Source organism: Nycticebus coucang, chromosome X (assembly GCF_027406575.1).
Source record: "Nycticebus coucang isolate mNycCou1 chromosome X, mNycCou1.pri, whole genome shotgun sequence".
Lineage (NCBI taxonomy): Eukaryota > Metazoa > Chordata > Mammalia > Primates > Lorisidae > Nycticebus > Nycticebus coucang.
Genome location: NC_069804.1, coordinates 78,833,988 through 78,845,642, shown reverse-complemented (window position 1 = coordinate 78,845,642; position 11,655 = coordinate 78,833,988). Strand labels below are relative to the sequence as shown.

The 11,655-nt window shown below is 39.1% G+C and overlaps 2 pseudogenes; both read right to left on the bottom strand.

The window, feature by feature from the left end:
* Positions 1–916: 916 nt before the first annotated feature.
* Positions 917–9,302, bottom strand: LOC128577923 (gamma-aminobutyric acid receptor-associated protein-like 2; annotated as a pseudogene).
* Positions 9,303–9,474: 172 nt separating this feature from the next.
* Positions 9,475–10,602, bottom strand: LOC128577263 (putative transmembrane protein 183BP; annotated as a pseudogene).
* Positions 10,603–11,655: the final 1,053 nt, after the last annotated feature.

Sequence of the window (11,655 nt, the reverse complement as noted above, 5' to 3'; positions counted from 1 at the left end):
ATAACTATTACTATAAGATTGTTAGATATCATAATGATGAGACATATCCCAAGACTATGTAGTTGCTTGAGGAAATGCTATTTCATAAAGATGACTTATGTTTGAGAAGATGCTTGTCACTGTGGAAGTGTGCTAGTCCGCTGTTGTGTTGCAGTTTAACCCTCAGCTATATGCTTTTTTATTTTTAATTACAGGCTAAAGTTCTACGGTTATTAGCCACCATTTACTTGGATTGGAATGACAGAGAATATCATGATAAGGCTCTCAGTGCTATAAACCTAGCAAACAAGGTATAAGAGGTTTTTACTTTTGAATATTAATTTAATGAACTTTTTAAAGTTTTGAATCATATTTTGAAATCCAGTTTAGTCATTTGCTTCAGTATTACTCTTTTTTATGCCTTTATAAGAGGAAGTTTTATTGTTAATTATTTACTTTAGTAGTTTCAGAAAGAGGAACAGATTAGCTCAGTCCAACATGATTGGCAGTTGGCAAAATCTAGTGAATCAAGTGTTCTGATTGCTAAGGATTTAATCTGGACGCTTTTAATACTTAGCCATCTAACACTTCAAACACAATCCAGAATAAATGCATCATCTCTTTCCCTTTACTTTAATAACACATCTACCTCACTTTAATATGGAAATATCTTCATTAAATATGATTTATAGAAGAACAAGTTCCCTGGAGAGTATAGCCATGAAGATAGTGCATGAAAATAAAAACTCAAAATAAAACTCTGTATGATAATTTACTAGTCTAAGGAAATAAAACCTTCCAATATATTAAGAAATACATCCAGTTACAAGTGCACTAATAGGTCTATGTGGAGGAGGTTCTGGTATAGTAACTGAAAATGGCCAGCTATTTACAAGATACACAAGCAGGAACAGTGCACCTAGCCAAACAATGGCCCTCAGAAGCCAAAAGTGTTCTCTCTGCTGTAGGCCACATAATAAGAATCCATCTTCATCTTTTTCCTTCTCGGAAAGTCATCCCATAGTTAAGCTGGACTGTGGGACTGTCTTCTCCACAAACAGGAAGATTGCCTTTTCAGAAGGAAGCTGGATCCTTTTTCTGATGATCCACATGAACTGCGCTATAGTGATATCAAATGGAACCAAGTACTTCCATTTGTCAATGTCAACGATCTGAGAGCCTGAGACCTTTTCCATAATCACTGGAACCTGGTCATGGTACTTCACTTGGATCTTTGTGGGTTCCACACATCTGTGTTCCAGTGCATGGTCCTTCTTGAACACCCCTTCATGGCAGGCAGCAAGAAGGGAAAGGCCAGCTCTCGAAGCCGTGGAGCTCAGCACACTGACCAGAACAACAATCTCTTTTTTGAACAACGGATTGGAACACTGATAAGCTGATGACCCTTTAAAAAGAGATCCAAATAGATCAGTGTGTTTTACTTAATCGCACAGTTAAATATAATAATACATTTTAGAATTACTGGAGTTAGATGATATCTCAAAGTGGTTTTGATTTGCATTTCTCTGGTGATTAAAAATGATGAGCATTTTTTCATGTGTTTGTAGGCCATGTGCCTGTCTTCTTCAGAGAAGTTTCTGTTCAAGTACCTTGCCCACAAAGAAATGGAGTTATTTGTTCTTTTCTTATTGATTAGTTTGAATTCTCTGTGGATTCTAGTTATCAGACCTTTGTCAGAAACATAGCCAGCAAATATCTTCTCCCATTGTGAGGGCTGTCTGCTTGCTTTATTTACTGTGTTCTTTTTAGTTTGATCAGATCCCAATAATATATATTTGGTATTGCTTCAATTGCCAGGGTGTGTCCTCCTCATAAAATATTCTCCCTGGACAATTTTTTCAAGTGTTTTCCCTGCACTCTCTTCTAGTATTTTTGTAGTTTCTTGTCTTAAGTTTATTTTATTTATTTATTTTTATATTTATTTATTTATTTTTTTTTATTGTTGGGGATTCATTGAGGGTACAATAAGCCAGTTACACTGATTGCAATTGTTAGGTAAAGTCCCTCTTGCAATCATGTCTTGCCCCCATAAAGTGTGACACACACTAAGGCCCCACCCTCCTCCCTCCATCCCTCTTTCTGCTTTCCCCCCCATAACCTTAATTGTCATTAATTGTCCTCATATCAAGATTGAGTACATAGGATTCATGCTTCTCCATTTTTGTGATGCTTTACTAAGAATAATATCTTCCACGTCCATCCAGGTTAATACGAAAGATATAAAGTCTCCATTTTTTTTAATGGCTGAATAGTATTCCATGGTATACATATACCACAGCTTGTTAATCCATTCCTGGGTTGGTGGGCATTTAGGCTGTTTCCACATTTTGGCGATTGTAAATTGAGCTGCAATAAACGGTCTAGTACAAGTGTCCTTATGATAAAAGGATTTTTTTCCTTCTGGGTAGATGCCCAGTAATGGGATTGCAGGATCGAATGGGAGGTCTAGCTTGAGTGCTTTGAGGTTTCTCCATACTTCCTTCCAGAAAGGTTGTACTAGTTTGCAGTCCCACCAGCAGTGTAAAAGTGTTCCCTTCTCTCCACATCCACGCCAGCATCTGCAGTTTTGAGATTTTGTGATGTGGGCAATTCTCACTGGGGTTAGATGATATCTCAGGGTTGTTTTGATTTGCATTTCTCTAATATATAGAGATGATGAACATTTTTTCATGTGTTTGTTAGCCATTCGTCTGTCGTCTTTAGAGAAAGTTCTATTCATGTCTCTTGCCCATTGATATAAGGGATTGTTGGCTTTTTTCATGTGGATTAATTTGAGTTCTTTATAGATCCTGGTTATCAAGCTTTTGTCTGACTGAAAATATGCAAATATCCTTTCCCATTGTGTAGGTTGTCTCTTTGCTTTGGTTATTGTGTCCTTAGCTGTACAGAAGCTTTTCAGTTTAATGAAGTCCCATTTGTTTATTTTTGTTGTTGTTGCAATTGCCATGGCAGTCTTCTTCAAGAAGTCTTCCCCCAGGCCAATATCTTCCAGTGTTTTTCCTATGCTTTCTTGGAGGATTTTTATTGTTTCATGCCTTAAGTTTAAGTCCTTTCTCCATCTTGAATCAATTTTTGTGAGTGGGGAAAGGTGTGGGTCCAGTTTCAGTCTTTTACATGTAGACATCCAGTTCTCCCAACACCATTTATTGAATAGGGAGTCTTTCCCCCAAGGTAAGTTCTTGTTTGGTTTATCAAAGATTAGGTGGTTGGAAGATGTTAGTTTCATTTCTTGGTGTTCAATTCGATTCCAAGTGTCTATGTCTCTGTTTTTGTGCCAGTACCATGCTGTCTTGACTACTATGGCTTTGTAGTACAGACTAAAATCTGGTATGCTGATGCCCCCAGCTTTATTTTTGTTACTAAGAACTGCCTTAGCTATACGGGGTTTTTTCCGGTTCCATACAAAACGCAGAATCATTTTTTCAAAATCTTGAAAGTACGATGTAGGTACTTTGATAGGAATGGCATTGAATAGGTAGATTGCTTTGGGAAGTATAGACATTTTAACAATGTTAATTCTTCCCATCCATGAGCCTGGTATGTTCTTCCATTTGTTAATATCCTCTGCTATTTCCTTTCTGGGGATTTCATAGTTTTCTTTGTAGAGGTCCTTCACCTCCTTCGTTAGGTATATTCCTAGGTATTTCATTTTCTTTGAAACTATGGTGAAGGGAGTTGTGTCCTTAATTAGCTTCTCATCTTGACTGTTATTGGTGTATACAAAGGCTACTGACTTGTGGACATTGATTTTATATCCTGAAACATTACTGTATTTTTTGATGACTTCTAGGAGTCTTGTGGTTGAGTCTCTGGGGTTCTCTAAGTATAAGATCATGTCGTCAGCAAAGAGGGAGAGTTTGACCTCCTCTGCTCCCATTTGGATTCCCTTTATTTCCTTGTCTTGCCTAATTGTATTGGCTAGAACTTCCAGCACTACGTTGAATAGTAAAGGTGACAGAGGACAACCTTGTCTGGTTCCAGTTCTAAGAGGAAAAGCTTTGAGTTTTACTCCATTCAGTAAAATATTGGCTGTGGGTTTGTCATAGATAGCTTCAATCAGTTTTAGAAATGTGCCACCTATGCCTATACTCTTCAGTGTTCTAATTAGAAAAGGATGCTGGATTTTATCAAATGCTTTTTCTGCATCTATTGAGAGGATCATATGATCTTTATTTTTGCCTCTGTTAATATGGTGGATAATGTTTATGGACTTGCGTATGTTAAACCAGCCTTGCATCCCTGGGATGAAGCCTACTTGATCATGATGAATGACTTTTTTGATGATAAGCTGTAATCTATTGGCTAGGATTTTGTTGAGAATTTTTCCATCTATATTCATGAGTGAGATTGGTCTGAAATTCTCCTTTTTGCTTGGGTCTTTTCCTGGTTTTGGTATCAGGGTGATGTTTGCTTCATAGAATGTGTTGGGGAATTTTCCTTCTTCCTCAATTTTTTGGAATAATTTCTGCAGTACAGGAATAAGCTCTTCCTTGAAGGTTTGATAGAATTCTGGAGTGAAGCCATCTGGACCAGGGCATTTTTTAGTTGGAAGCTTTTTTATTGTTTCTTTGATCTCAGTGCTTGAAATTGGTCTGTTCAGGAGGTCTATTTCTTCCTGGCTAAGTCTAGGGAGAGGGTGTGATTCCAAATATTGATCCATTTCCTTCACATTGTCAAATTTCTGGGCATAGAGTTTCTGGTAGTATTCAGAGATGATCTCTTGTATCTCTGTAGGATCAGTTGTTATTTCCCCTTTATCATTTCTGATTGAGGTTATTAGAGATTTTACTTTTCTATTTCTAGTTAGTCTGACCAATGGTTTATCTATTTTATTTATTTTTTCAAAAAACCAACTCCTTGTTTCATTAATTTTCTGAATGATTCTTTTGTTTTCAATTTCATTGATCTCTGATTTGATTTTGGATATTTCTTTTCTTCTACTGAGTTTAAGCTTAGATTGTTCTTCTTTTTCCAATTCCATAAGATCTCTTGTGAGATTGTTGATGTGCTCTCTTTCTGTTTTTCGAATGTAGGCATCTGAAGCGATGAATTTTCCTCTCAAAACTGCTTTTGCAGTATCCCACAGGTTTTGGTAGCTTGTGTCTTCATTGTTGTTATGCTCAAGGAAGTTAATGATTTCCTGTTTTATTTCTTCCTTCACCCATCTGTTATTCAACAGAAGATTGTTTAATTTCCATGCCTTTGGGTGGGGTCGAGCATTTTTGTTAGAGTTGAGTTCCACCTTTAGTGCCTTATGGTCTGAAAAGATACAAGGTAAAATTTCAATTCTTTTGATTCTGTTGATATTTGTTTTGTGTCCCAGGATATGATCAATTTTGGAGAATGTTCCATGGGGTGATGAGAAGAATGTATATTCTTTATCTTTGGGTGGAGTGTTCTATATACGTCTATCAAGCATAATTGGTCTAGGGTCTCATTTAAATCTCTTACATCTTTGTTTAATTTCTGTTTAGAGGATCTGTCCAGCTCCGTAGGAGGTGTGTTAAAGTCCCCTGTTATGATGGTATTATCAGATATCATATTGCTCAGACTGAGTAAGGTCTGCTTCAAGAATCTGGGAGCATTTAAATTGGGTGCATAAATATTTAGAATTGAAATGTCTTCTTGTTGTATTTTTCCCTTGACCAATATAAAGTGACCATCTTTGTCTTTTTTGACTTTAGTTACTTTAAATCCACATGTATCTGAAAATAAGATTGCAACTCCTCTTTTCGTCTGAATTCCATTTGCCTGAAAAATTGTCTTCCAACCCTTGACTCGGAGCTTTAATTTGTCTTTTGAAGCCAGGTGTGTTTCTTGCAGACAGCAAATGGATGGCTTGTGTTTTTTAATCCAGTCAGCCAATCTATGTCTCTTCAGTGGGGAATTCAAGCCATTAACATTTATTGAGATAATTGATAAGTGTGGTAGTATTCTATTCATCTTATTTGGTGAGAGTCCATTGCTTAGTTTTATCTTTTGCATCAGTGTGGAGGTTAGGTTCTGTCCTTTGATTTCTGAGTTCTTACTTTGCTGCTGATCCATTGTGGTGGTCAGTGTGCAGAACAGGTTGAAGTATTTCCTGTAGAGCTGGTCTTGTTGTGGCAAATTTCCTCAATGTTTGTATATCCGTAAATGATTTGATTTCTCTGTCAATTTTGAAGCTTAGCTTAGCAGGGTACAGAATTCTGGGCTGAAAATTGTTCTGTTTAAGTAGATTAAAGGTAGATGACCATTGTGTTCTTGCTTGGAAAGTTTCATTAGAGAAATCTGCGGTAACTCTGATGGATTTGCCCCTGTAGGTCAACTGGCGCTTACTCCTGGCAGCTTGCAGAATCTTTTCTTTTGTCTTGACTTTGGACAGGTTCATCACAATGTGTCTTGGAGAAGCTCGGTTAGAGTTGAGGCGACCCGGGGTCCGATATCCCTCTGAAAGCAGTGTGTCAGAATCTTTGGTGATATTTGGGAAATTTTCTTTTATAATATTCTCTAGTATGGCTTCCATTCCTCTGGGGCATTCTTCTTCCCCGTCTGGGATTCCTATAACTCATATGTTTTAACGCTTCATAAAGTCCCATAATTCTGACAGTGAACGTTCTGCTTTCTCTCTCTTCTTTTCTGCCTCTTTTACTGTCTGAGTTATCTCAAGAACTTTGTCTTCTACCTCTGAAATTCTTTCTTCTGCATGGTCTAACCTGTTGCTGATACTTTCCATTGCATCTTTAAGTTCCCTAATTGACTGTTTCAGTTCCTTCAGGTCTGCTATATCCTTTTTATATTCTTCATATCGTTCATCTCTTATTTGATTCTGTTTTTGTATTTCCTTTTGGTTATTTTCCACTTTATTAGCAATTTCCTTCATTGTTTCCATCATTTCTTTCATTGTTTTCAACATGTGTATTCTAAATTCCCTTTCTGTCATTCCTAACATTTCTATACTGGTGGAATCATCTGCAGTAGCTACCTCATGGTCCCTTGGTGGGGTTGTTCTAGAGTGTTTCTTCATGTTGCCTGGAGTTTTCTGCTGATTCTTCCTCATGTGTGATTTCTTTTATCTGTTTCCTTGCCCTAATTTTCCTTTCACTTCCTCTTGCTCTTTAAGTTCTTGTGCCTGTGGACTATGGGTTACAGGACCAGAAGGGTGAGAAGGTTGAAGAGCAAAAAAAAGGGGGATGAAAGAAAGGAGGACCGAGTGATTAGAAAAAAAGAAAGATAGAGAAAGGAGAGGGGGTGGGTATAAGGAATATTGACAAAAAGAAGAGAGGCACAGAAAGAGAGAGACAGGGCAATATAGGTGTACAGTAGGGTACTTTGACACAACCTTAAAAAGCCCCACCTTCTGGGGGTGCCCAGTTGCGTGGTTCCCTTGAGGTCAGCAGCTCTTTGCTAACCTGGTCAGACACAGTACCCCACCTCCACCAAGTAGAGAGGAAAGACAAAAATGCTATAAATCAAACCAAAACAAGCAAACAGAAAACTTTACAGGGATAAAATTGGGTGAAAAACCAAATTATATCGGTAGAAACACTAGCAAAAATGAAGTTGAAGTTATTAAAAAAGGCAGCAATGGGAAATTGTAATTAAACTAGGAAAATTGAGAAAGAAAAAGGGATCTGTGTGGAAAAGATTGAAATTAAAAAAACAAAAGAACATCAGCAACGTCAAAATAAACAAACAAAAAAAACAACCAAACAAAAAAAAGAAAAAAATACACAACCAAAAACAAAGCAGTTTGTATATGTTATTGAATATTGTCTGGGCAACACGTCGTCTTCTGGGGTATGAGATGTTAGTCACAGTTCTGATACGACTGGAGGCTGCTGATTTCTCAAACCCCAGCAGGTAGACACCCTAAATCTCTCTTCAGCCTACTTAAAAGGCACTTTGAACTTGTAAACTTGCTGAGCAGAAGCTTTCCCAGCTTTCTCGCTGGAATCGCTGCTGAAGTGGCTATCCACTTACCCAGTGTGCCAAAACCGGTCTCACTCTGCCCCTGAGGGTTAGGGCTGCAAGGCGGCTCAGACCCCACCCTTAGGCTACTTGGTTGCTGGGTTACCAGCTCCCACCCGTTTCTAGCTCTGCGACCCTGAGGGCGGAGCTTGCCGGGGCAGATCACTGACAATGGATCCCTGTGACCCACCGCCAAACACTATTAGCTCTGTCTGGCTCAGCGGCTCAGACTGGGGCCCTAGACAACGGCCAAAGTTCTCCGCACTCCCGCTCAGGCTTTCCCCAAGGCAGTTCAACTCAGTGCCAAGTCCAAGGACATCAAAACAGTTCACAGGTAAGGCCTTTCTGGTTTGCAGTCTCGCTGCTACTGAACTTACAGTTGTGGGCAGGTTTAGACGGATAGAACACACGCGACCACTTGCCGGTTTTCCACGGTTTTAGTCCTCCTCTTGGGGTCCAGAAGTCTCTCACTGACTCCCTGTATCCTCCTAGGAGTGATGATAGGCAGTTCCCACCAGCCAGAGATGCCTGGAGTCCTATCTCCCCAGATTCACGGTGCCCAGATGCAAGGAAGCTGTTACTCGGCTGCCATCTTGCTCCGCCTCCTCAAGTTTATTTTATTTTTAATCACCCTTTTAGTATTTTATTTATGTACATTCTGCCTCTTCCTTTTTACTACCATCTACCACAAGAAAAGTGAGACTGATCTTTGAAAATTGTGGTTTAACAAAAAAAACCTGAGTTGGAATCCTGGTTTTGCATTTACTGTTGTTATGAGTACAGTCACTGATTCAGTTTTCTCAACCATAAAATCATAATAGTATCACTTTCCTTGCAAGATTGAGAATTAGAGATACTATGTAAAGTTCCTAGTATAGTACCAAGAGTGTGAAGTCATCATCACCACTATCAGCCTCATAAAGAAAAAACCCCTAAAATTCAATACTGGCAAAAGAATATATATGCAATAAAGATCCAAAAATTATTTTTTAAAAATGATACACAAGTTAATATTATAAGACTCTGAGAACCCTGTCACCTACTTTGTTTCTGGAGTAGAGTGAAGAGAGAAGATAAAGTATTCTCTTGAATTTGAGGGGCAGCTAAATTGGAAGCAATAGTAACAACAATTTTAGGCTTCTAAAGTTCCTCTGATCCATAAGGGAATGCTGAAACATCCTTGTTTGGAGATTTTAAAGTTTAATTTTTCCCTAGAGCAAGATCAACCATTTTCTCTGGGATAAAAGAATAAAGAAAACAAGCTCAATAGCACCAAATGGGGTTTTAACACAGAAAACAGAGCCACTTCTTTCAAATGCAAATTTTTACATTAAAATACGTTTATAAATCATAGTTGTTTTTCCTCTTGATTCAAAATTTCTCCCTCCCCTAAGTGGATCCCCAGGAACCTGAAGAGCATATGCATTACTAATCAGATATACTATCCAGCTGCCCCTTTCAAACTGGTATCTTATTAGAAATGGACTAGACTCAGGGCTGCCCCCAAGGGATGGGAAGCAGTAACTATGCTCTCAGGGAGAATGGATACTGAGGATGCCACCAGTCAAAGAGTAGAATACTGTGCACTGGGTCCAAGGTGACTTGTACACCCTGTTCACTGCACAGTTTCTGACCACCATGGACAGGAGAATCTTGGAATACTAGTCTCACTGGATGATGCCTCATGTCTGTGCTCATGTTGATAGTAAACAGAATAAATATAGCTCCTATGACAATTGGAATAAAGATGAAATTGAGGGTGGTGACCTGCAGTAGGCAGAAGTCCTGATCTGGGTTAGTATGAGCATTTTCATACTGAAAGGGAGGCTTCAATCCTCCCACACACTTGCTCTTTAACCTAGGGGACTGTTTTTTGAACATGAAGTTGAATTCCCACATTGGGTCCTGTCTGTTCCCAACAATCTTTCTGCACCAGAAAAGCAAGCAATTGGAATTCTTTAATGTGCTCGGAGTGCTTTCTGGAATGGCTGGATTCATGGAGATTAGAGCAGCAAATGGTTCAAACATAAGGTACAAAGATTGGATCACACATGCCTGGAGACAGTGCAGCTTCTCCATTGATTCTGGTTGCAGGCGCAAAGGCAGAGAAGCATCCAGCGTGTAGTGCCTTTGGTACAACCTGGTCCAAAAGGCAGCAGTGCAAGTGAAAGTCCAGGCATTCTTACAAATCAGGGAAATACTCAAAATGTCCTCAGGACAGATATAGGAGGCCAGCAACAGCCGAATAGCCATGGGATACTCTTCACCTCCAGCCCCATCCGGGTCTTCCTTGTGCCTTTTAATCTTCTTTTTTCTGGAGACGGTTCACTTATGGATGCTTTCCTCCTGAGCATCAATCTCATCACTACTGTCAATGATGTCACAGGGCTCACTATCCCCAGGAAGAACTTCCTCTGTGGGAAACTTGGCAGCTTCCGAGCCTCAGAGATTTTACTTCCTGCTGAACGGTGTTGGTGATAGCTTTCTTGACTCATCTAGACCTCACAACTGCCAGATCCAAGTCGGCATAATCCATCATGGTCACTCGACCAGAGCAGGCGTTGTGGGCCCGGAGTTGAGTCACTTTCCTCTCTTGGGCATAATGATGGTTCTGGGCCAAGGCTCCTCTAGAGGGCTGGAACCCTGGGCCATGTCTTGAGCCAGTGTGCCTCCCCTAGGAGCCACAGGCCAGCTCCACCCAGTTCCATGGCCATCCCATGCCAGAGGCTGCTGCTCTTGTGAGGACTTTAGTCCAGGACTCCCTCATGTCTTAAGTTTAAATCTTTTATCCAGTGAGAATCAATTTTTGTTAGTGGTGAAAGGTAAGGGTCCAGTTTCCGTCTTCTACAGGTTGCTAGCCAGTTCAACTAGCACTGTTTGTTAAATAGAGAGTCTTTCCCCCAGTTAATGCTTTTAAAAGGCTTATTAAAGATCAAATGATGATAAGTGGCTGGGTTCATCTCTTGGTTCTCTTTTGTCTTCCATATATCTATCTCTCTATGTCTGTGTCAGTACCATGCTGTTTTGATGCTTATAGATTTATAGTATAGCCTAAAGTCTGGTAATGTGATACCTTCTGATTTGTTTTTATTTCTGAGTAATGTCTTTGCTATTTGAGTTTTTTTCTGATTCCATATAAAACACAGTACTATTTTTTCAAACTCTTTAAAGTATGACAATGGTGTTTTAATAGGGATTGTATTAAATCTGTAGATTGCTTTGGGTAGTATGGACATTTTAACAATGTTGATTCTTCCCAGCCATGAGCATGGTATATTTTTCCATTTGTTAACATCTTCAGCTATTTCTTTTCTCAGAGTTTCATAATTCTCTTTATAGAGATCTTTCATGTCTTTTGTTAGGTAAATTCCCAGATATTTCACCATTGGCGCTACTGTAAAAGGAATAGAGTCCCTGACTATATTGTCAGCTTGACTATTGTTGGTATACATAAAAGCTACTGATTTTTAAGTATTGATTTTATATCCTGAGATGCTACTATATTCCTTGATAAGAGATTTGTAGTTGAGTGCCTGGGATTTTCCAGATATAACATCATATCATCTGCAAAAAGAGAGAGTTTGATCTCCTCTGACCCTATTTGGATAACTTTGACTGCCTTCTCTTGCCTGACTGCGATGGCTAAGACTTCCATTACTACGTTGAATAGCAGTGGAGACAATGGGCATCTTTGTCTAGTTCCAG